This window comes from Bos taurus, chromosome 10 (genome assembly GCF_002263795.3).
Source record: "Bos taurus isolate L1 Dominette 01449 registration number 42190680 breed Hereford chromosome 10, ARS-UCD2.0, whole genome shotgun sequence".
Taxonomy (NCBI): Eukaryota; Metazoa; Chordata; class Mammalia; order Artiodactyla; family Bovidae; genus Bos; species Bos taurus.
In genome coordinates, this window is record NC_037337.1 from 44989992 (window position 1) to 45014410 (window position 24419).

Sequence of the window (24419 nt, forward strand, 5' to 3'; positions counted from 1 at the left end):
AAAGAAGAATAACAGGTGGCCAACAGGTATATAAAAAGGTCCTTGACATTCCTAATCATCAGGGAAATGCAAACCAAAATCACAATGAGATATCACCTCATACCTGTTAGAATGGCTATCATCAAAAACATGAGAAATAAGCATTGCCAAGGAACTAGAGAAAAGGGAAAGTGAATGTTGATTAGAATGTAAATTGGTGCAGTCATTATGGAAAACAGTATTGAGTTTCCTCAAAAAAATTAAAAATTGAACTACCATACGATCTAGCAATTCCATTCCTGGGTATGTATCTGAAGGAAATGAAACTAACATACCCAAGAGATATCTGCACCTCCATGGTCATTGCAATATTATTTATAACAGCTAAGACATGGAAACAACATAAGCGTTCACTGACAGATGAATGGCTAAAGAAAATATTGTATATCTACAATAGAATATTATTCAGTCATAAAAACAAGGAAATTCTGCCATTTGCAACAACATGAAGGGAACTTGAGACCATTATGTTAAGTGAAACAACACAGAGAAACACAAATACTATATGATCTTTTTCATATTTTCTATGATCCAAATTCATAGAAACAGAAAATAAACTGGTGGCTACCAGAGGCTGGGGGTGGGGAGGTGGTGGAAAAAATCAATGAAGGTGGTCAATACATAAAATTCCAGGTATAAGATGAATAGATTCTGAGGTGTAAAGTACAGCATAATGGGACTTTCCTAGTGGTCCAATGGCTAAGAATCCATGTGCTCATTGCAGTGGCCCGGGTTTGACCTGTGGTCAGAAAACTAGGCACTGTTCTCTGAAACTTCTTAGTAACTTCTTAGTAACTATGTGACTAAGAAGTTCACATACCACAACTAAAGATCCTGCATGCTATTGAAGGAACATACTTCAACATAATAAAAGCCATAGATGATAAACCCACAGCAAACATTATCCTCAGTGGTGAAAAATTGAAAGCATTTCCCCTAAAGTCAGGAAAAAGACAAGGGTGCCCACTCTCACCACTACTATTTAATGTAGTTTTGAAAGTTTTAGCCACAGCAATCAGAGAAGAAAAAGAAATAAAAGGAAACCAGATTGGAAAAGAAGTAAAATTCTCACTGTTTGCAGATGACATGATCCTCTACATAGAAAACCCTAAAGACACCACCAGAAAATTACTAGAGTTAATCAATGAATATAGTAAAGTTGCAGGATATAAAATTAACACACAGAAATCCCTTGCATTCCTATACACTCACAATGAGAAAACAGAAAGAGAAATTAAGGAAACAATTCCATTCACCATTGCAACAAAAAGAATAAAATACTTAAGAACAAATCCACCTAAAGAAACAAAAGACCTATATATAGAAAACTATAAAACACTGGTGAAAGAAATCAAAGAGGACACAAACAGATGGAGAAATATACCATGTTCATGGATCAGAAGAATCAATATGGTGAAAATGAGTATACTACTCAAAGCAATCTGTAGATTCAATGCAATCCCTATCAAGTTACCAATGGTATTTTTCAGAGAACTATAACAAATAATTTCACAGTTTGTATGGAAATTGTGAAAAAACCTTGAATAGCCAAAGCAATCTTGAGAAAGAAGAATGGAACTGGAGGAATCAACCTGCCTGACTTCAGACTATACTACAAAGCTACAGTTGTAAAGACAGTATGGTACTAGCACAAAGACAGAAATATAGGTAAATGAAACAAAATAGAAAGCCCAGAGATAAATCCACGCACCTATGGACACCTTATCTTTGACAAAGGAGGCAAGAATATACAATGGAGAAAAGACAATCTCTTTAACAAGTGGTGCTGGGAAAACTGGTCAACCACTTGTAAAAGAATGAAACTAGAACACTTTCTAACACCATACACAAAAATAAACTCAAAATGGGTTAAAGATATAAATGTAAGACCAGAAACTATAAAACTTCTAGAGGAAAACGTAGGCAAAACACTCTCTGACATAAATCACAGCAGGATCCCCTATGACCCACCTCCAAGAGTAATGGAAATAAAAACAAAAATAAACAAATGGGACCTAATTAAACTTAAAAGCTTTTGCACAACAAAGGAAACTATCAGCAAGGTGAAAAGACAGCCTTCAGAATGGGAGAAAATAATAGCAAATGAAGCAACTGACAAAGAATTAATCTCCAAAATATACAAACAGCTCATGCAGCTCAATTCCAGAAAAATAAACGACCCAATCAAAAAATGAGCCAAAGAACTAAACAGACATTTCTCCAAAGAAGACATACAGATGGCTAACAAACGCATGAAAAGATGCTCAACATCACTCATTATCAGAGAAATGCAAATCAAAACCACAATGAGGGACCATCTCACTCCAGTCAGAATGGCTGCTATCAAAAAGTCTACGAACAATAAATGCTGGAGAGGGTGCGGAGAAAAGGGAACCCTCTTACACTGTTGGTGGGAATGCAAACTAGTACAGCCAATATGGAGAACAGTGTGGAGACTCCTTAAAAAACTGGAAACAGAACTTCCATACAACCCAGCAATCCCACTGCTGGGCATACACACCGAGGAAACCAGAATTGAAAGAGACACATGTACCCCAATGTTCATCAGAGCACTGTTTACAATAGCTAGGAATGGAAGCAACCTAGATGTCCATCAGCAGAATAACTGGCAAGACAGATGTGGTACATATACACAATGGAATATTACTCAGCTATTAAAAAGAAGGCATTTGAATCAGTTCTAATGAGGTGGATTAAACTGGAGACTATTATACAGAGTGAAGTAAGTCAGAAAGAAAAACACCAATACAATATATAAATGCATATATATGGAATTTAGAAAGACGGTAACAATGACCCTATAGGTGAGACAGCAAAAGAGACCCAGATATAAAGAATAAACTTTTGGACTCTGTGGAAGAAGGCAAGGGTGGGATGATTTGAGAGAATAGCATTGAAACATGTATATTACCATATGTGAAACAGATCACCAGTCCAAGTTCAATGCATGAAACATAGCACTCAAAGCTGGTGCATTGGGATAACCCTGAGGGATGGCATGGGGAGGGAGGTGGGTGGGGGGTTCAGGATGGGGGACACATGAACATCCATGGCTGATTCATGTCAATGTATGGCAAAACCCACTATAATATTGTAAAGTAATTAGTTTCCAATTAAAATAAATTAATTAATTAAAAAAAAAAGATCCTGCATGCTGCAACTAGGACCCAATGCAGTCAAATACATCAATATTTAAAAAATAATAAAGTACTGCATGGCGACTAAAGTTAACAATACTGTATCATACTTAAAAGGTGCTAAGAGACTAGATTTTTAAAGTTCTCATTATAAGAACACAAAATTCATAACTACATGAAGTGATGGATGTTAACTAAACTTACCGTGGTGATCATTTTGTGATATATAAACATATCATATCATCATGTTATACATCTAAAACGAATACTATGTTATATGCCAGTCATATTTCAATAAAACCAGGAAAAGATAAAAAGCCTACTCTCATCCTCATATATTCTATTAATTTTACATACAGGTATACAGTCTAGATGATATATTCTTATGGAAAGCCATTAAAACATGAGTAAATAAAAATAATTTATAAAATTTAGATGCCCATGGTAATTGAGCCTATTCTAAACAGTATCATTTATACATTAATCAGTTCAGTTCAGTTCAGCCACTCAGCTATGTCCGACTCTTTGCAACTCCATGGACTGCAGCACGCCAGGCTTCCCTGTCCATCACCAACTCCCAGAGTTTACTCAAACTCATGTCCATCGAGCCAGTGATGCCATCCAACCATCTCATTCTCTGTTGTCCCCTTCTCCTCCCGCCTTCAATCTTTCCCAGCATCAGGGTCTTTTCTAGTGAGTTAGTTCTTCGCATCAGGTGGCCAAAGTACTGGAGTTTCAGCTTCAGCATCTGTCTTTCCAATGAGTATGCAGGACTGATTTCCTCTAGGATGGATTGGTTGGATCTCCTTGCAGTCCAAGGGACTCTTAAGAGTCTTCTCCAACACCACAGTTTAAAAGCATCAATTCTTCAGGCACTCAGCTTTCTTTATAGTCCAACTCTCACATCCATGCATGACTACTGGAAAAACAATAGCTTTGACTAGACAGACCTTTGTTGGCAAAATAATGTCTCTGCTTTTTATACATTGATAGATACTTATCTATACGTATACACTGATAGATATTACATAGATAGATAGTCATCGCTTACCAAAGAAGCATTTGTTAAGTGCTTGCTATAACTTAGATGAAAGACACAGGAAGAATAAATATGTACTCACTACCTTTGACATTTTGGTGAAAGAAGCTTATATTAAATACACAAATAAATCTTCCTAGCTCATAATCTGAACAAAAGCAGGCTAGGATTTGGCAAGGTTTGCTATCCCTGATGTGAAAATCAATACTTATATTAACGTACTGTGAACAATATTTACAAAGTAATGTGTTTACAAATTAAAGTCCCACCTGGCCTTTTTTATGTTCCCTGAGATAGAGTTTCTTTATCTTGAAATCATTTCCATCACTCTTTTTATTAACTTGAACACTAATGTACCTACTTTATAAAGAAGTACCTAGTTTTCTTCTTTACTAATGGCAATAAATGCCTCTATGAAGCTGCATAAAACCACTGAAGTGAGAATATTAACAGGTTTAGTCTTCTCTATTTGAATATGCCTGGAAATGAACTTGAACAAATCCCCGAGAGGAAACTTCTGTGATAGTTTCCAGGCAAGTGACTGCTGACATTTTTACATTACCAAGCACAGTATGACTCAGTGGTAAAGAATCCGTCTGCAGTGCGGGGGATGTGGGTTCAATCCCTGGGTCAGGAAGCTCCCCTGGAGAAGGAAACGGCAACCCACTCCAGTATTCTTGCCTGAGAAATCCCATGGACAGAGGAGCCTGGTGGGCTACAGTCCATGGGTTGCAAAGAGTCGGACACGACTAAGCAACTAACCACCACCACTACTGTGAACTAGGGACAAGTAACTACAACTTCATGAAAGTTATATGAAAGTTACAGATACACAAACCCTCTCAGTTTCCCAGGTAGTAAAATCACTAGAATCAAATCCTAAAGCCCAGAGGCAGAAACTAAGAAAAATATGTTTAATGAAATAAATTTCAAATTCAACCAAGAAACAACTTGCTCCTGTCAAGTTCGATTACAGTTTGCTCCGGTTAGGTATATTCATTTATTCAAATTAGGTTTCAGATGTTCATATTTCCCCCTTCCCTCCAAACTCTGGCTTTATGAAGTATTCATAGAAAGAAATATATGAAAAGCTGTTTGACTCCACGTCACTAGTAAACAGCTCCAGGCAGTGAGCAAGGTCCGCTCCCCTTGTTGCCCTTGGCTTGGGAGTCTGAGCAGCCACGTCAGCCTCTCCTTTCCATCTTAGGTAATTTTAATCCAGCCCCACAGTCCAGATTCATGGTACCCGGCTTCTAGTTTGGTTACACGCCTCTGTGAACAAAGTTAAATAAATGATTCAGATTCAGGACAGTAAACTTTGGATGGATCTTTTTTCAAGAATAATTTCCAGGTGGTAGGATGAACTGGAGAGAAGGATAAAGAAATGGAGAAATCACCTGTGGAGGAAAATGTAAAGTGGCCTCCAAGACTACTGGCCTCATTAGGATTTTGGACCCCAAAACACTATATGCTAAAAAAAAATGAAAAATCTGCATCCTGTGGATATAGCTATTTTGGACTTTGGCTATGATATCTGGATCAGGCTGTTGTCTAACCTTCCCTTTTCTCTTAGCCCACTTCTAGGCATGTATCCTAGTGAAAGAATCCTCAATAGAGAAAAAAAGCTTTCAAGCTCAAAGATATTTATTATAATATAATTATGACAGAAAAAGAAAAACCTAAATAGGTAAACATGTGGGGGTGCAGTGAAGTGAAAGTCGCTCAGTTGTGTCTGACTCTTTGCGACCCCATGGACTATACAGTTCATAGAATTCTCCAGGCCAGAATACTGGAGTTGGTAGCCTCTCCCTTCTCCAGGGGAGCTTCCCAACCCAGGGATCAAACCCAGGTCTCCTGCATTACAGGTGGATTCTTTACCAGCTGAGCCACAAGGGAAGCCCAAGAATATTGGAGCGGGTGAAATGAAGTGAAGTGAAGTCGCTCAGTCGTGTCCGGCTCTTTGCGACCCCATGGACTGTAGCATACTACGCTCCTCCGTCCATGGGATTTTCCAGGCAAGAGTACTGGAGTGGGTTGCCATTTCCTTCTCCAGAGGATCTTCCTGACCAAGGGATTGAACCCAGGTCTCCTGCACTGAAGGCAGACACTTTACCACCTGAGCCCCCAGGGAAGTCCTCCAAGGATCTTCCTGACCCAGGAATTGAACCAGGTCTCCTGCATTGCAGGCAGATTCTTTACCAACTGAGCTATCAGGGAAGTTGGAGAGACTAAGTTAACTAAGCAGTACATACTCAATGAGTAGTGTAAGTATTTATAATACAAGAAAAAACTTAAAAAGCTGGATATGAAACTGCATGTGTAATATGATTCCCGCTAATAAAAAGGATATTCACATAGAAAACGTGGGAAGAAAACATTACAAATAACAGCTATCTTGCTCTTTAAACTATTACACACTTGATATGTACTATTTCACATGCATTGGTACAATCATAGAGAAAACATACGGAAAGCCTAGTGAGCTACTGCTTAGAGAAAAATGCTGAACTTTTTTCCAAGCTAAAGCTGCATGGAAAAACTGGGTGCAATTATTTTGAAAACTTCTATATCAAGAGCATTAAATTTAAATACCAACAGGAGTCAAACACAGTATAAATAAAAGAAACTGCACTGGGACAATTTTCAAGTTGGCAAGCACCTGCCCCTTCTGAGGGAGACCACCTCTTCTTCACTCTTGACATTTGAGAATGCATCTAAAGTTTTCAAGAAAAATTCTAAGTATGGATTTCAAGCGAAATCTCTTCAGTTTTGCATGTTAAATCTGAATTTAAAGTATAAATATATTTCCCAGGCCAGATAAAACAGGCCAGATGATTTTTTTGGCCCCAAAGCTGCCCATTTGCATCTTCTGCTCTATATCTGAATAAGTACAAGCGCACACACATCAATAGATGTTAGAGACAATCCAACCAAAATGGACCTGAAAACTCTAGAAAACAAAAAGTCCATATCCTGCGGATTTAGCTATTTTGGGTTTTGCTTCCATAGAAGCAAAATCTTCTTTAATATGCATGGATGCTTTTATAATGAAAACATTAAAGCATTATTTTTCACTAAAGTACAGGGTTTATCTTTTTTGAAGCTTTCTCAGGATGTGGAGATTCTTTTCATTTTTCTCTACATATTATAGCCATTAAATTAAACTTTTAATTGTTCTTATGAGGATGTTACAGACAGCACTGATGGAGTCATACATACAAGACAAAGACATCAGCACGAAAAATGACAACTATGCAAAGTGGACTATGTCCACTATGTCCATCCTTAAAAAGGATGTCACGTTAACTCAACATAGCTGCCTAGTCACTCTCTCTCTCTCTCCCCATACCCTTGACCTCGTCCCACCACAACCCAATCGGTAGAGGGAATCGTGTCCCTTGAGCCTACTGACAAAAATCACAAAAGTGTAGCCCAGGAGGGGAGGGAACAGGAGGGAAGTCACTAAGCTTATGAGAACTTATGATAATGTAGGAAGAGTTGACAACTAGGAAAAAGTGAAAGGTTTTACATCCTACCCCAAATTCTTTTAATAATTCTACTTGGAAAGTTGAGCTGTTTCTCCAGACATTTAAAAAAAGGGAATGAAAAAACCATCTGCAATTCTACTCAAGACAGAGTTGCAGATATTGGAGAAAAAGCATAAAGGAAGTGAGATTTGCTCTTCTACAAATACAAGTGCTGTTAAGGGCCCTTTTACTTTGCTTTATACGTTCCTCATAAGATCAAAGGGATAGTTCAAGTTTCACTTTGTGCTCAGGGGTGGCATGCCCTGTTATGTCAGGAGTCATATTTTCATCCATTCTTTTGCTTCTCCTTGAGAATGTACTCTGTTTTCTGGCCTGTTCTAAGAACCCCTGGGAAGCTTCCTGCTTGGCATAACAAGAAAGTGTTTGAGAAAGTGGGCTTTCAGGGAGTCGTGGGGCACTGCAGTGGGCAGGGGGTAGTGAGATGAAGTGGTTAAGGGTTTGTATGCTTTTGAACTTCTGCCAGGACTGCTTGATATTCTCTGGTATTTCCTCTGAAAGATTATTATGGTTTGTCACAGTGATGCACTGTTAAACGTTTAACAACTAGTTCTCTGAGGAAAAGAACCCTTATCTATATAGCACTTGCTCATTTTTCTGGTGTAGATGCTCCCACCAGAGCTGATTTCACTAAATGCAGAGCCAGGAAGAGAAATGCACAACAGGCTCCTCCAGCTCACCCCTAGTCTGTCTTCTGCTCCATCTTCGTCTCATCAGAGTGTCTGAGGCTTTCCGGTAGGGATGCTCAGCCTGTAAGCAGTGCCTGCTGTGAAGAAACCCACTCTATCCTCTGTTGCTGCTTTAACCACCATTGTTCAGACAGTCTTTGTGATCTTTTTCAGCTGATCACATTGTTGAACAATTTTATGTTACTTCTATTTCTCTCTTCTTACAGTTTATCTTTTTCATTTTATTGATTTTATTTCTTTACCACTGTTTATCTCAACAGGGAAACACTGAATCTAAAATTGCCCCTTCTCTGAAAAAGGTACAGAGCTCACACCATGGTAGACACTAAAAGGTCCTCTTGTAGTCAATTTGGGACTCACTCTGGGACTAAGCTTAGTTGCCTCCTGAGAGATCAATGATATTAGTTATGCTGTTCAGATTGGCAATGTGCAATTGACGAGTCAGCTGCTGCGGCAGTACTACTGTGTTTTTAGACACGGCCATCTCAATAACTTGGAATAACAAATATTTATTTCTCACTCACAGTCTGCAGGTCCATGGCAGCTGCTCCTCTTCAGGCTGAATGTAGGTTTCAGGATGCAGGTCCATCCTGTACATCTTCTTCCAGGGCCCACAATGAAGGACGACAGGCTTCTAGAGCTTGATCTAACTGTAGAGTTCCTAAAGCTGGTGCTTAGAACTGTCACGTGGACTTCTTTGTCCATGTTCCACTGGCCAGAGCAAGTCACATGGCCAAGCCCATCATCAGTGGGGAAGTAGACTCCACCCTAAAGGGAAGGGGAGCAGAGATGGGAACATCTGCTAAGCGACGTTCCATTACAACAACTCTTGAAGGTATTGCATGCTCAATGAAGGTGCTCTGTGAGCTAGTTTCTCCTGGAAGCCTCCCGGGGTGAGAAGGAAAAGGGTAGACAATAAAAGGGTGGAAAAACCACAAAATGAGCAGCTTTCTGTATAATTCCCTGGGAGGAAATCCCTCACATCTGACCACCTCAAAGTATACGACAAGGAAAGTGGGTTGAAAGGGCTGCCCTCAGGGATGGCGGATCCTCACTGTAAGGGGTTGCCAGCTTATATGCATAACTTGGTGGGGGGTGGAGGGGCTTTCTTTAAGAAAAGAAATACGAAATTACAAATATAAAATTAGATTTTAAAGTTTTTATTTAAAGTGAGAAAATAAACCACAAATCACACATTTTGGAAAAAATTGATAATTACCCAAAAACCCCCCAAATCCAGAAAAAGGATATTTTAATTAACAAACTACCTGACATGCCTCTATAATATTGTCCTAGATTTTTTGCCTGCAAATATTTTGATAATCTCGGACAACAACTTGGTAATATCACATGTTAAGAGAATAGATTCATTTTTTAATTTTTTCCTATTTCATTGAAGTATAGTTGATTTACAATGTTGTGTTAATTTTTCCTGCACAGCAAAGTGGTTGTTACATGGTCATACATACATACATATATATACATTATTTTTCATATCCTTTCCATTATTCAGTTCAGTTCAGTTCAGTTGCTCAGTCGTGTCTGACTCCTTGCAACCCCATGAATCGCAGCACGCCAGGCCTCCCTGTCCATCACTAACTCCCGGAGTTCACTCAAACTCATGTCCATCGAGTCGGTGATGCCATCCAGCCATCTCATCCTCTGTTGTCCCCTTCTTCCCCTGCCCCCAATCCCTCCCAGCATCAGGGTTTTTCCAATGAGTTAACTCTTTGCATGAGTATGACAAGATATTAAATATAGTTCCCTGTTTTATAAAGTAGGGTCTTGTTGTTTTTCCAAAGAATAGATGGGTTTAGTCATTCCTCTAGCATGAAAGTTTCTGACTATCTTAAACTTATTTTTCCTCTACAACCCTCACACTCTGGCTGATAATGATAACAACCCTCATTATCTGGCTGATAATGATAATACCACTGGCCCTGGACCTTCACACTGAAAGAATTAACACACTGATTAGGAAGAGTATTCCTGGAAACAACCCAAAATGTCTATCAACTGATGAATGGATTAACAAAATGGAGCACTATTCAGGCACAAAAAGGAATAATATACTGATTCATGCTAAAATGTAGATAAGCCTTGAAAACACTGTGCTAAGTAAGGAAAGCCAGACACAACAGGCACATATATTATATGATTCCATTTATATGAAGTGTCCAGAATAAGCAAATTCAGAAACAGAAAATATTTAGGAAGGGATTTAGGAGTCGGCTGGTGAGAGGAAGGGAGAGAATAGGTAGGGACTACTGATGTGGTTTCTTTAGGGGAGGGATGAAAATGTTCTAGAATTAAAGAGCTGTGATAGTTTCACAACTTTGCGGCTGCTGCTGCTAAGTCGCTTCAGTCGTGTCCAACTCTGTGCTACCCCATAGACCAGGCTCCGCCATCCCTGGGATTCTCCAGGCAAGAACACTGGAGTGGGTTGCCATTTCCTTCTCCAACGCAGGAAAGTGAAAAGGGAAAGTGAAGTCGCTCAGTCGTGTCTGACTCTTTGCGACACCATGGACTGCAGTCTAGCAGGCTCCTCCATCCATGGATTTTCCAGGCAAGAGTACTGGAGTGCGGAACATACTAAAGTCACTAAACTATATGCTTTTAAAAGGTCAAGTTTATAATATGTGAGTTATAGCTAAAACTTAAAATTTTTAAGATCATTCCTAAAAGCCACTCTTATATTCAAACAGCCAGAAATAAGTATACCCAGAATACCTGTAAACTATATAAATATATCTCACTGAACCCAAACTCAATGTATATCTTTAATTTAACATCCTTTTAGCCAGACCCCAAAATATCCTTGGCTGCCATGTGATACAAAGGGGTGGTTATAGAAGTCAGCATAGAAAGAGACACTGGTTTTACCCTTCTAAATTGTACAAAGCCACATGACCAAGTAAACCTATCATTAGGGCCCCGGACCATCCTTACATGCCAAGCACCCACCCCACTTCCCCACCCCCACCCACAGTGTCGGCCACACACATTTAAATTTTAGAAAACGGTCAAGCAGTCCTGAATATTTTTACACAGCTTCTTCAAGGCAAACAAAGCAACAATTTCTCAGCTAAGCTATTAAATCCTGTTTACATTGTACCTGAATGTCTAAAATGACACACTTCCCCTTTGAAAAAAGACAGCTTTAAAAGAGGTTTCTTTTCTGTGTTCAGGACGTTGCAAATTTTCCCCTCCTCCATGAAACAGAGGGTAAGCGCTGATTAGAATCCCTCTCAAGGGGGTCTGACCTTGCCCAGAGGATCAAAGTCCAAATTTCATCTCACCACCAAGGCCTAATGAGAATTCCAGAGCCCTCCAGATCATCTCAGTTTTGGCAAATCCGCCCTCGGGCTGACCCTCACCCACATGGAAGCCCCTCTCCCCAGCTGTAGCCCTGAGCTTGGCCTGCACCTGGCTGGCTTCTGCTCGAGCCTCTCCCCTGCTCAGCTGGAAACTGGACTCCGGTGTCTGTAAATTCTCCAGCTGCCGGGACCCAAACTGCTTCTCAGCCTGGAGGAGAAGTCCTGCCAGATGCAGGGGCTGTAATTCATTTATTTGAGGATTATATAATTTCAAACGCCAACAGACAAATACATGGAGCTATCTGCCTGTGTTTCTGACTTTGAGTGGCCCATTTCTCAAAGGCCAAACAATATTCTTTTGGATGCAAGCTTCAAATACCTTCCCATTCAGATATTAACCAGAAATCAGCTTTAAGAAAAACAAATTGTCCTTGCTTCTTAACTAAACGTTCATTCCTCTTCTTGTCTCACTTTAGCAAAGATGAGTAAATAAGCACTAATCCCAATGGCCATCAGAGGGTTGGCTTCTGAGATATCTGGCTGTGTGTTCTGTGCTTTGTCAGTCAGTCGTGTCTGACTCTTTGTGACCCCATGGACTGTAGCCAACCAGGCTCCTCTGTCCATGGGGATTCTCCAGGCAAGAATACTGGAGTGGGCTGCCATGCCCTCCTCCAGGGGATCTTCCCAGGCCAAGGATCGAACCCAGGTCTCCCACGTTGCAGGCAGATTCTTCACCAACTGAGCCACCAGGAAAGCCCTGGCTAGGCTGGCCTAAACTGAGGCTTTCATTTCAAAATGCTGTACCAAGTATAAGTTGAAGTTTCCTTTGAGTGGCTAGAAATAATTGTGCTTAAAAACTAGATTAAGAATCTGAGAGCTTCTCTAGTGGCTCAGTGGTAAGGAAACCACCTGCCAATGCAGGAGACATGGGTTGCAGGACACAATGCAGGCGACATCAGTCCCTCGTGGGGGAAGATCTCACATGCTGAGGAGCAACTAAGCCCGTACGCCATAACTATTAAGCCTGTGCTCTAGAGCCTGGGAGCCGCAACTACTGAGCCCACGTGAAACGACTACTGCAGTCCACTCACCCTACAGCCTGTCCTCCTCAACAAGAGAAGCCATTGCAATGAGAAGCCCAAGCACCACAACAACAGAGAAGTCCCTGCTCGCCACAATTAGAGAAAGCCCACATGCAGCAATGAAGACTCAGCACGGCCAAAAATAAAAATAAATTATATTTAGTAGGAAGTCAAGAGATACCTGGAGTAACAGGCAAGTTTGGCCTTGGAGTACAAAATGAAGCAGGGCAAAGTTTGCCAAGAGAATGCACTGGTCATAGCAAACACCCTCTTCCAACAACACAAGAGATGACTCTACACATGGACATCACCAGATGCTCAATACTGAAATCAGATTGATTATATTCTTTGCAGCCAAAGATGGAGAAGCTCTACACAGTCAGCAAAAACAAGACTGGGAGCGGACTGTGATTTGGATCATGAACTCCTTGTTGCCAAATTCAGACTTAAATTGAAGAAAGTAGGAAAAACCACTAGACCATTCAGATATGACCTAAATCAAATCCCTTACGATTATACAGAGGAAGTCACAAATAAATTCAAGGGATTAGATTTGATTGAGTGGGAGGCCATGATCAAAACCATCCTCAAGAAAAAGAAATGCAAAAAGGCAAAATGGTTGTCTGAGGAGGACTTACAAATAGATGAGAAAAGAAGAGAAGCAAAGGCAAAGGACAAAAGGAAAAACACATCCATCTGAATACAGATTTCCAAAGAATAGAAAGGAGGGATAAGAAAGCCTTCCTCAGCAATCAATGCAAAGAAATAGAGGAAAACAACAGAATGGGAAAGACTAGAGATCTCTTCAAGAAAATTAGGAAACATTTCATGCAAAGATGGGCACAATAAAGGACAGAAATGGTATGTACCTAACAGAAGCAGAAGATATTAAGAAGAGGTGGCAAGAATACACAGAAGAACTATACAATAAAGATCTTCATGATGCAAATAACCACGATGGTGTGATCACTCAACTAGAGCCAGACATCCTGGATTGAAAAGTCAAGCGGCCCTAAGGAAGCAACACTATGAACAAAGTTAGTGAAAGTGATGGAATTCCAGCTGAGCTATTTCAAATCCTAAAAGATGATGCTGTGAAAGTGCTTGCTGCACTCTATATGCCAGCAAATTTGGAAAACTCAGCAGTGGCCACAGGACTGGAAAAGATCAGTTTTCATTTCAATCCCAAAGAAGGGCAATGCCAAAGAATATTCAAACTATTGCACAGTTGCACTCATCTCACACGCTAGCAAAGTTATGCTCAAAATTCTCCAAGCAAGGCTTCAAAAGTACATAAACCGAGAACTTCCAGATGTTCAAACTGGATTTAGAAAATGCAGAGGAACCAGAGATCAAATTACCAACATCCGTTGGATCATAAAAAAGCAAGAGAATTCCAGAAAAACATCTACTTCTGCTTCAGTAACTACACTAAAGCCTTTGACTATGTGGATCACAACAAACCTGGAAAATTCTGAAAGAGATGGGAATACCAGACCACCTTAACTGCCTCCTGAGAAACATATAGAAACAACAGTTAGAATAGGACATGGAACAACGGACTGGTTCCAAATTGGAAAAGGAGTACATCAAGGCTGTATATTGTCACCTTGCTTATTTAATTTATATGCAGAGTACATCATGTAAAATGCCAGGCTGGATGAAGCACACACTGGAATCAAGATTGCCAGAAAAAATATCAATAACCTCAGATATTCAGATGACACCACCTTTATGGCAAAGAGCAACTAAAGAGCCTCTTGGAGAAAGTGAAAGAGGAGAGTGAAAAAGCTGGCTTAAAACTCAACATTCAAAAAATGAAGATCATGGCACCCAGTCCCATCACTTCATGGCAAATAGATGGGGAAACAATGGAAACAGTCACAGACTTTATTTTGGGGGGCTCCAAAATCACTTCAGATGGTGACTGCAGCCATGAAATTAAAAGATGCTTGCTCTTGGAAGAAAAGCTACAACCATCTAGACAGCATATTAAAAACCAGAGACATTTCTTTGCTGACAAAGGTCCATAGAGTCAAAGCTATGGTTTTTCCGGTAGTCATATATGGATGTGAGAGTTGGACTATAAAGAAAATTGAGTGCTGAAGAATTGATGTTTCTGAACTGTGGTGTTGGAGAAGATTCTTGAGAGTCCCTTGGACTGCAAGGAGATCCAACCAGTCAGTTCTAAAGGAAATCAGTCCTGAATATTCATTGCAAGGACTGATACTGAAGCTGAAACTCCAACACCTTGGACACCTGATGTGAAGAACTGACTCCTTGGAAAAGACTGATGCTGGGAAAGACTTAAGGCAGGAGGAGAGGATGACAAAGGATGAGATGGTGGGATGGTATCACTGACTCGATGGACTTGAATTTGAACAAGCTCCAGGAGTTGTGATGGACAGGGAAGCCTGGCATGCTGCAGTCTGGGAGGTTGCAAAGAGTTGACACGACTGGGCAACTGAACCTAATTGATATTTTAAAAAAATTGATAGTTGCTGTTAGTTTTATGTATGGAAAATGGAAAGAGAAAGAGGATGGGAAGGGAGGGGAAGAGAGAATAGGAGAAGGCAGAAGAGAGGAAAAGCAAGGGAAGGAGAGGAAAAGGAGCAAGTCAGGAGGAGGAGGAGTCCTGGCTAAGGCAGAAAAAAGGGAAGTCACAGGATAGTAGAACAATCTCAGAAATCAAAGAGGAGTGCTTTTCTAAAAAGAAAATTTGGGGCCACTAGTGAGACTCCAGTTTGGAAAGCCCACTGAATATGCATGATGTCATGCACTGTACATTCACAGCACACACAAGGCCACATTCAATCTGCTGACCTCGAGGGCAGAACACAAGGCGCACTTGTTCCCCCTGGCCCTTGACTCTGAAGAGAAGGAGAAGTCTGTACTGGAAGCATTTTAATTTTGAATCAGGCTGGTTGTTAGCTACGCTGTGAAATAGATTAGCTTTCAGAAAGAGAAATATTCATTTCTTTTTCTGGTCACTATTGTAAGTAGATGGTGGGTAACAGGCTTGGGAGGCCCCCAACTTGGTGTCAGGGCTGAAGTGGCAAAGCCAGGACTCACCAGTGGAGAAGAATCAACCTGGCTAAGGGGGAATAAGTCGTATCCCAACTTGTACTGTGACTCAAACAGGGCTTACTTATGCAATTTGGGTGTCTCTTTTAGTGACTTCTGGAAAAATAGAGCTAAGATATAACCTTATAAGACAAACCGTAAATCACATCAGTCACAGGAAATTTTGTCATGGCTGGATTAGGTGGCATTACACATGCAAACAGAAAGGAGCTAGTTCTAAGAAAAAAGTCAGAGGAACTGGGATTTGTCTGAATATTACTAGAATCATATGGAAGAGAGCTAACTGGGTTCTTTTAGGTTGGTGATGCCAATATAGAGAGAAATGGAAATATATAGAGGAGATGGTTAGTTCACCAGATTATTTTGTTCATTTAAATATTCTTTTGGAAATGTCCAGTTTCCTTTTTTCCCTCTTTTTCTATGTTCACCAAGGTGTATTTTTCCTATTTTTTATAAACTATGTTTATTTAGAGATAACTTAGATATCAATAGTTCATCTTTTTATTTTTTAAAACCGTTAATGATAGAAAATTTCGAACTTAAAAGTAGAAAGAAAAGTATAATGAACTCACAAGTACCCATTTAACAGCAGTTTTTAAAAATCTATTCTCCTTTTTTTTCCTGGTGTATTTTAAAGCAAATCTCAGACATGATATTAATTCACCTGGAAATACTTCTATATACATCTATCTTTAACTGTTAAGAAGTTTTAAAAAATGCCAATTATCCCATTTTGATAATAATACAACTTAAAATAATTTGTTTATATAATTGAATATTAAGTCTATCTTCAAATTTCCCTGATAATCTCAGATGTATTTTGTCACAAGTTTGTTCAAGTCAGAATCTAAACAGTTTCATACATTGGATTTGGTTAAATATCTTTCATTGCTTATAAATCCATCCCTCAATTTTTATGTCATTATTTCAGAAAAACTAGCTCATTTGGCCTATAGAATATCTCATTCAGGATTTGATTTATTGCATCTTGGTGGTTTTGTTTAAAATATTCTTTGCCTTATTTTCTGTGAGCTGATAGCTAAAGCTATTGGCTGGATAAGATTCAGGTCTAATTTTTTTAGGCAAGAATACTTCTTAAGTGGTGTGTTTTTCTTATTGTAGGACATCATTATACAGTCAAGTTGTTTTATTTTTAATTATACTAAGGGAATCGGTGGATTCAGGTGATAGCAATCCAATATTTCCATTATGAAGTTCTTCATTGACTTTTTTTTTTCAATTTATTTGGCTGTGCCTGGTCTTAGTTGTAGTATGTGGGATCTTTGTTGCCATGTGCAGGATCTATTTCCCTGATCAGGGATGGAACCTATGTATCCTGCATTGGGAGCACAGTCTTAACCACTGGGCCATGAGGGAAGTCCCTCTTCATTGACTTTTAACTTAACTGTTTTAGCAAACATAATTGTTGTCTAGATCCATTGTTTTATTTGGAGTTTCAAAATGACGATTTTATAATTCCATGATTCCTTCTGCATTCTCTGGTTGAATTATTCCATAAAAAACTTTCCCTCATAAATAATTTGGTTATCGTGAAATATAGTTCATACAGGAAAGGCAGAATAAAATCCTTGATATTTCCCTTTTTAATACATTTTTGTATTTCAAGAAGTAATAGTTAGAACTGGACATGGAACAATAGACTGGTTCCAAATTGGGAAAGGCATATGTCAAGGCTGTATATTGTCACATTGCTTATTTAACTTATACGCAGAGTACATCATGTGAAATGTTGGGCTGGATGAAGCACAAGCTGGAATCAAGATTGCAGAGAAATATCAATAACCTCAGATATGCAGATGATACCACTCTTCCGGCAGAAAGTGAAGAAGAACTAAAGAGCCTCTTGGTGAAAGTGAAAGAGGACAGTGAAAAAGTTGGCTTAAAACCAAAATTCAGAAAACTAAGATCATGGCATCCGGTCCCATCACTTCATGGCAAATAGATGGGGAAACAGTGGAAACAGTGGCAGACTATTTTTGTGGGCTCCAGAATCACTGCAGATGGTGACTGCAACCATGAAATTAAAAGACGCTTACTCCTTGGAAGGAAAGTTATGACCAACCTAGACAGCATATTAAAAAGCAGAGACATTACTTTGCCAACAAAGGTAGTCTAGTCAAAGCTGTGGTTTTTCCAGTAGTCATGTATGGATGTGAGAATTGGACTATAAATAAAGTTGAGTGCCAAAGAATTGATATTTCTGAACTGTGGTGTTTAAGAAGACTCTTGAGAGTCCCTTGGATTGCAAGGAGATCCAACCAGTCCATCTTAAAGGAAATCAGTCCTGAATATTCATTGGAAGGACTGAAGCTGAAGCTGAAACTCCAACTTTGGCCACCTGATGCACAGAACTGACTCTTTGGAAAAGACCCTAATGCTGAGAAAGATTGAAGGCAGCAGGAGAAGGGGACGATGGAGGATGAGATGGTTGGATGGCATCACCGACTTCATGGACATGAGTTTGAGCAATCTCCAGGAGTTGGTGATGGACAGGGAAGCCTTGTGTGCTACAGTCCATTGGATCACAGAGTCAGACACGACTGAGCAACTGAGCTGAATTGAATACATTTTTGAGTGATGATCTGGTGCCCTAGTGACCTCCAAAAACAACTAAAGACATATTTTTTTTAATCATTTTCAGTTCAGTTCAGTTCAGTCGTTCAGTCATATCTGACTCTTGGTGACCCCATGAACCACAGCACGCCAGGCCTCCCTGTCCATCACCAACTCCTGGAGTTCACCCAAACTCATGTCCATTGAGTCAGTGATGCCATCCAACTACCTCATCCTCTGTCATCCCCTTCTCCTCCTGCCTTCGATCTTTCCCAGCATCAGGGTCTTTTCAAATGAGTCAGCTCTTTGCATCAGGTGGCCAAAGTACTGGAGTTTCAGCTTCAACATCAGTCCTTCCAATGAATATTCAGGACTGATTTCCCTTAGGATGGACTGGTTGGATCTCCTTGCAGTCCAAGGGACACTCAAGAGTCTTCTCCAACACCACAGTTCAGAAGCACCAATTTTTCGGTGCTCAGCTTTCTTTATAGTCCAACTCTCACATCCATACATGACCACTGGAAAAACTATAGCCTTGACTAGACAGACCTTTGTTGACAAAGTAATGTCTCTGCTTTTTAATACACTGTCTAGGTTGGTCATAACTTTCCTTCCAAGGAGTAAGCATCTTTTAATTTCAGGGCTGCAATCACCATCTGCAGTGATTTTGGAGCCCCCAAAAATAAAGTCAGCCTGCGTTTCCACTGTTTCCCCATCTATTTCCCATGAAGTGATGGGACTGGATGCCATGATCTTCGTTTTCTGAATGTTGAGCTTTAAGTCAACTTTTTCACTCTCCTCTTTCACATTCATCAAGAGGTTTCTTAGTTCCTCTTCACTTTCTGCCATAAGGGTGGTGTCATCTGCATATCTGAGGTTGTTGATGTTTCTCCCGGCAATCTTGATTCCAGCTTGTGCTTCTTAGAGCCCAGCATTTCTCATGATGTACTCTGCATATAAGTTAAATAAGCAAGGTGACAATATACAGCCTTGACGCACTCCTTTTCCTATTTGGAACCAGTCTGTTCCATTTCCAGTTCTAACTGTTGCTTCCTGACCTGCATAAATTCATTAATTTTTCATTATCTGATGTGTTCTAATTTTTTTCATGTACATATTGCCCCATCTTTGGCCAGTGGGAGCCTCTTAAGAATGGCTTTTACATCGTTTCGATTTGACTATTTGTTTTGAAAGATTTCCTCATTTCTTCTTTGACTTAAGATAATGTCCCAGACTCACTTTTTAAGTCCCGCCCTAAACTTGGAATCTGCAAAGAGTCAGACACAACTGAGTGACTAAGCACAGCACAGGGCAAACTTGGAGTCAGGCATTTCCCCAAAGATTTCTGGTTCCTCTTAGTAGGGAATGGTATTCAGAGACCATAATGTGAATGCCTGTTGCGCTTATTACTACTAAATTCATTGTTTCTAGGCCTTTTCAACAGTCAGAGCAATGAAATATGTTATTTTTAATTTAAGAGACAAAAAATCAGTTTATACTGATATTTCCTATTCAAATATGAGATTATGGGATTTTTTACTTAACTCTGTTGGTTTTATACTCTTATTTTAGTAATCTTATGTTATTAGTAATGCTGATGCTTTAGTATCTCTTATTTTTGAGTTAACAGCCAAGGTTCACCAGATATTTAAGAAAATCTGAACACTGAAAACAGAAACAATAAAAGGAATTTAAAATATATCAATGTAAAAAACATTATAATTAATATCCTCAGAGACACAAGAGATAATATTACCCCCATGGATTTATTACAAAGAAATTTTAACCTGCATTAAATGTGTTATTTTCAAACTAAAGCTAATAAGTAATGATGTTACTAATAATATCACAGAAATCAAACTGATCAGCAAGGGAGAAGTAACATACAGATACAAATCAGTTAGGAAAAACCATGTAATCTTGAATTTAAATTGGAAATATCAGTAAGAACTCAAGTTTCTCTCATCTTCATATGTGTAAATGTTCTCACTCTTTACTCTGAAAAATCCACAAAACAATGATAATTCAGTAGCAAAGACTATCTCTTATGCCCATATGGTGGTCTCTAAATACCATTTCCCAGTGAAAAGTAACTAGGAATCCTTGGGAAAATACAACAAGGATGCAACAGCCAAACAGAGAATATGAAATTCTGTAGATTTGATCAAACGTTTGATCAAATTTCTCCTACAAATAAATGGCACTAAAAAAGAGAGGAGCACTTCCCTGCTGGTCCAGCAGTTGACAGTCCGCCTGCCAGTGTTCGAACCCTGATCTGGGAAGATTCCACATGCTGAAGAGCAACTAGACCTGTAGGCCATAATTACTGAAGCCTGGGCGCCCTACAGCCTGCATGCCACAAATGCCGAGGCTGTGTGCCACAGCTACTGAAACCCACAAACCTAGAGCCCGTGTTCCGCGATAAGAGCAGCCGCTGCAATTGAGAAGCTCGTGCGCAGCAACAAAGGGTAGACCCTGCTTGCCACAACTAGAGAAAACCGGAGCACAGCAGAGATCCAGTACAGACACTAATAAATATTTTTCAAAACTTTTTAAAAAGAGAGGAAATAATATGCATTGGGTGGATCTTGTTTGAATCTTGTAGTACGAGAAATATATGGTCTTTATCCATGATTATATGATATTAAAAATTATTAATTTTATTACATATGATAGTAGCATTATTATGTGGAAAAAAGGGACCTTACCAGCCAGCAATATATTCAGTTTTTGTAGCTGAAATGATATATTTGGGATTTGCTTTAACACACTGGAAGAAAAAGAAGTGGAGGAGACATAAGTGAGAGAAATTTGGCAAAATATTGATAAATACTAAAGCTAGGTGGTATGGGTTCAACATACTATTTTTTTGTGTATTCTTTGTATGTTTGTATGTTTGAAAATGACCTTAATAAAAAAAGGTTTAAAAAACAGAACTCTGTTTAGAAACACTAAAGAGGACCCAAATACATGGAGAGATATTAGGATATAATTAACTAATGAAGTTAATTAAAGGCACACAGGAAGCAAGAGAGAATCCAGCCCCAATTCCATGCCTCAGGCTCCAGCAAGCAGCAGGATGTGCCTGACACCCCCCAGAGCTTCAGTCCAGGGCCTGGACATGGCTCCAGATGTCCCTTGACCCCTGGGCCTCCCTGGCCTAGGGCGGCAGGTCCCGTTCCCATTCCCAGGCTGCTGGTGGGAGGCCCTTTGTGCAGTGGGCTGCACGTGCAGCTTCCTAATTCGCAGAGCCCTTTTGGACACGCGTGAATAGTTGGTTACATTCTCCACATTTTTATGCAGATGCTCCTGCACAGGGTGGAGACTAGAGGCAGCAGCAACTGATTAGGAAACCACGGAGGGCAGCTCTGGAATAGCCTCTCCCTAAGGGACCCCACAGGAAACCTGCACAAACTCACATCCCTTTTGGTTTATTCCTCTGCCATGGCTGCCAGTTTCAGCCGTGCTTCGGTGTCCCCTTCTCCAGCTTCCGGCTCCCCCACCAGCTGTTGTTTCCCTCACCCCCTCTGCTCCCACCCAAGGTACAGGAGGACTTCATTCCATTTAGAGAACTCCTGGCGTTTCCTGGCGGCTGGGGATGATTCATTTTTACTCCCTGGAATCCTCTCTGTGGCCAGAACATTGTTTTCCATATCCTTCCCACCCCCACCCCCAGGAAAGAACAAAAGGCAATATTTGGTCTTCTGGCTGGAATCTAATCACCCCATCCCATACATGGTTTGGGCTGTGGTTCCTCCAGCTCATCTCACAAACCATTTTGAGATAGACTCTAACAGGGGGACATGGTCGATTTCCGGTTGAAGTGATGTATTATATGATTCATCTGTTCCCTAAGATTTCCAGTTATAGTTATGAAATCTGGCCTCTACCCCTGAAGCTAACCTTTATGTTTACTAGAAATAAGCCTAGTAACCCACACATTTTCAGAGCTGCAATCATGCTTCCATGAGCTTGTAAACTCAGCAAGATAAAGTTTTCTCTGTTGCAAATAGCTATGCTTGAAAAGTTGGTACAGTTGAAATAAGCTACAAATAAGATAGGTTTGATGAAGTTCTAATTCAAGAATTTCATTTTCTCACTTCTGCTCCAAACCATGGCCAGATCAATGGGACCTTCAACTGCATTATATTTCACATTGTGATCCCAGAAGGAGCCATACCATTTTAGAAAGAAGGATGAACAATGGATTCAAGCCATCCAGAATGAGATTTGCAACAGAGGGCAAATAAGGTCCTCAGAATCAAAGAATGTTAGGGGGAGAGAGATGTTAGTCAGGATCTACCCTCTCCTTTTAGAAGTGAGAAAACTAAAGTCCAAAGAGAGTCATATTTTCCTAAGGCCACAGAGGTAGTAAGGTTCAAAACCAGGTTTAAAACCAGAAGACCCCAAACCCATTCTGATCATGCTAGCTTCTGAAAAGTCCTCCTTGTTTGGCTTCGCATCCTCGCTGGTCTATTCTCCGGTCCCCAGCCACCTCCTCTACAGCACCCCTTGGCTCCTATCTCTCCTGGCTCAGAACTATTCACTCACTCTTGGCTGTCTCCCATGACTTTCCAGTTGTATCACACACTGCACTCCTGTGCCCTTCCCAGACCACATGGAAAAGTAGCTCTTCCCCAAGAAAGCCCTGTGCTGACCTATATCTTTTCCAGTGCAGTTTTCTCTGCCCAGAAGATTCTTCTTCTCTATCTTTACCAGGCAAAATCCTCCTCCCTTTCAGAGGATCAGTTCAGATGCTACTTCCTTCATATTCAGATGCAATTTCTTCATTAGCTCTCCCTAAATGAAATCTATCTCTCCACTGTCTCCCTGTACTATATACTGTGGACCTTCGGTTTTATAGATACCACATTCCATCTGGCGTAATTCTGTAGTTAGTTATGAACATTCTGCTTCTTCCCACTAGTTTATAAATTCCTGTAAGTCAAAGACCAGATCTCATTTGGTAGAGATAGTTAGCAGAGTTATTTGCTCAGAGTAAACATAAAAAAATTTTTTTGTTCAAATGAATATAACAAAAAAGAAACAAACTCACAGATACAGAAAACAAACTAGTGGTTACCAGTGGGGAAAGGAAAGGAGAAACGGGCAAAATACGGGTAGGTGTTAAGAGATATAAACTACTATGTATAAAATAAATATAGTACAAGGATATACTGTATAGCACAAGAAATAACGCCAATGCTTATAATAACTTTAAATGGAGCATAATCTATAAAGATATTGAATCACTATGTTGTATACCTGAAACTAATATTGTAAATGAACTATAATTCAATAAAAATTTTAAATTAAAAAAAATTAAACTGGATTAAAATCTATTATCTTTAGAAACCGACAGCATTTAGATATGCAATTCTAAAGAGCTGAATTTAAGTATTTTATATATTTCTATCCCTGATGTTCTCAGGTATGCTGAAGGGCACATCTATCTCCTACAATGCATCTTGGATAAAATCAAGGAGGATTCTTTTTCCTTTGCTATTTACTTAGATCCTGCTCAGCAAAAGGTTCAACTAAAGATATACCTGTTGAACATATAACAATTGTCAATTGTCACTGTCTGCTATTAAAGAAACTTACAACAGACTAATAGCTTAAGGAACTACCTTTGATTAGGAATCAGAAGACCTTGGGTTTACTTTAAACGATATTAAATTTCTATCAGTATGACCTTGGACCAGTCACTTAATCTCTGTTCATTGGTAAAAAGGACTGCTTATAAAAGGTAGGTTCCTTCATAGACACGGATGCCACCCACTGTAGTCCAGTTCTGAAAACACACAGTATGAGTTACAGCACTGGTTCTCAAACTGTAGTCCTCAGACCACATCATCTACCAGGAACTTGATAGAAATGCACGGTGTATTC

The 24419-nt window shown here is 39.7% G+C and overlaps 1 long non-coding RNA gene across 1 annotated transcript in view; it reads right to left on the minus strand.

Moving 5' to 3' along the window:
- LOC104973145 (uncharacterized) overlaps positions 1-24419 on the minus strand; it is a 194747-nt gene that overhangs the window by 26853 nt on the left and 143475 nt on the right. Inside the window, exon 6 of the long non-coding RNA XR_009496090.1 lies at positions 8995-9238. This is a non-coding gene — a long non-coding RNA (uncharacterized lncRNA). The remainder of the gene's footprint in view (positions 1-8994; positions 9239-24419) is intronic.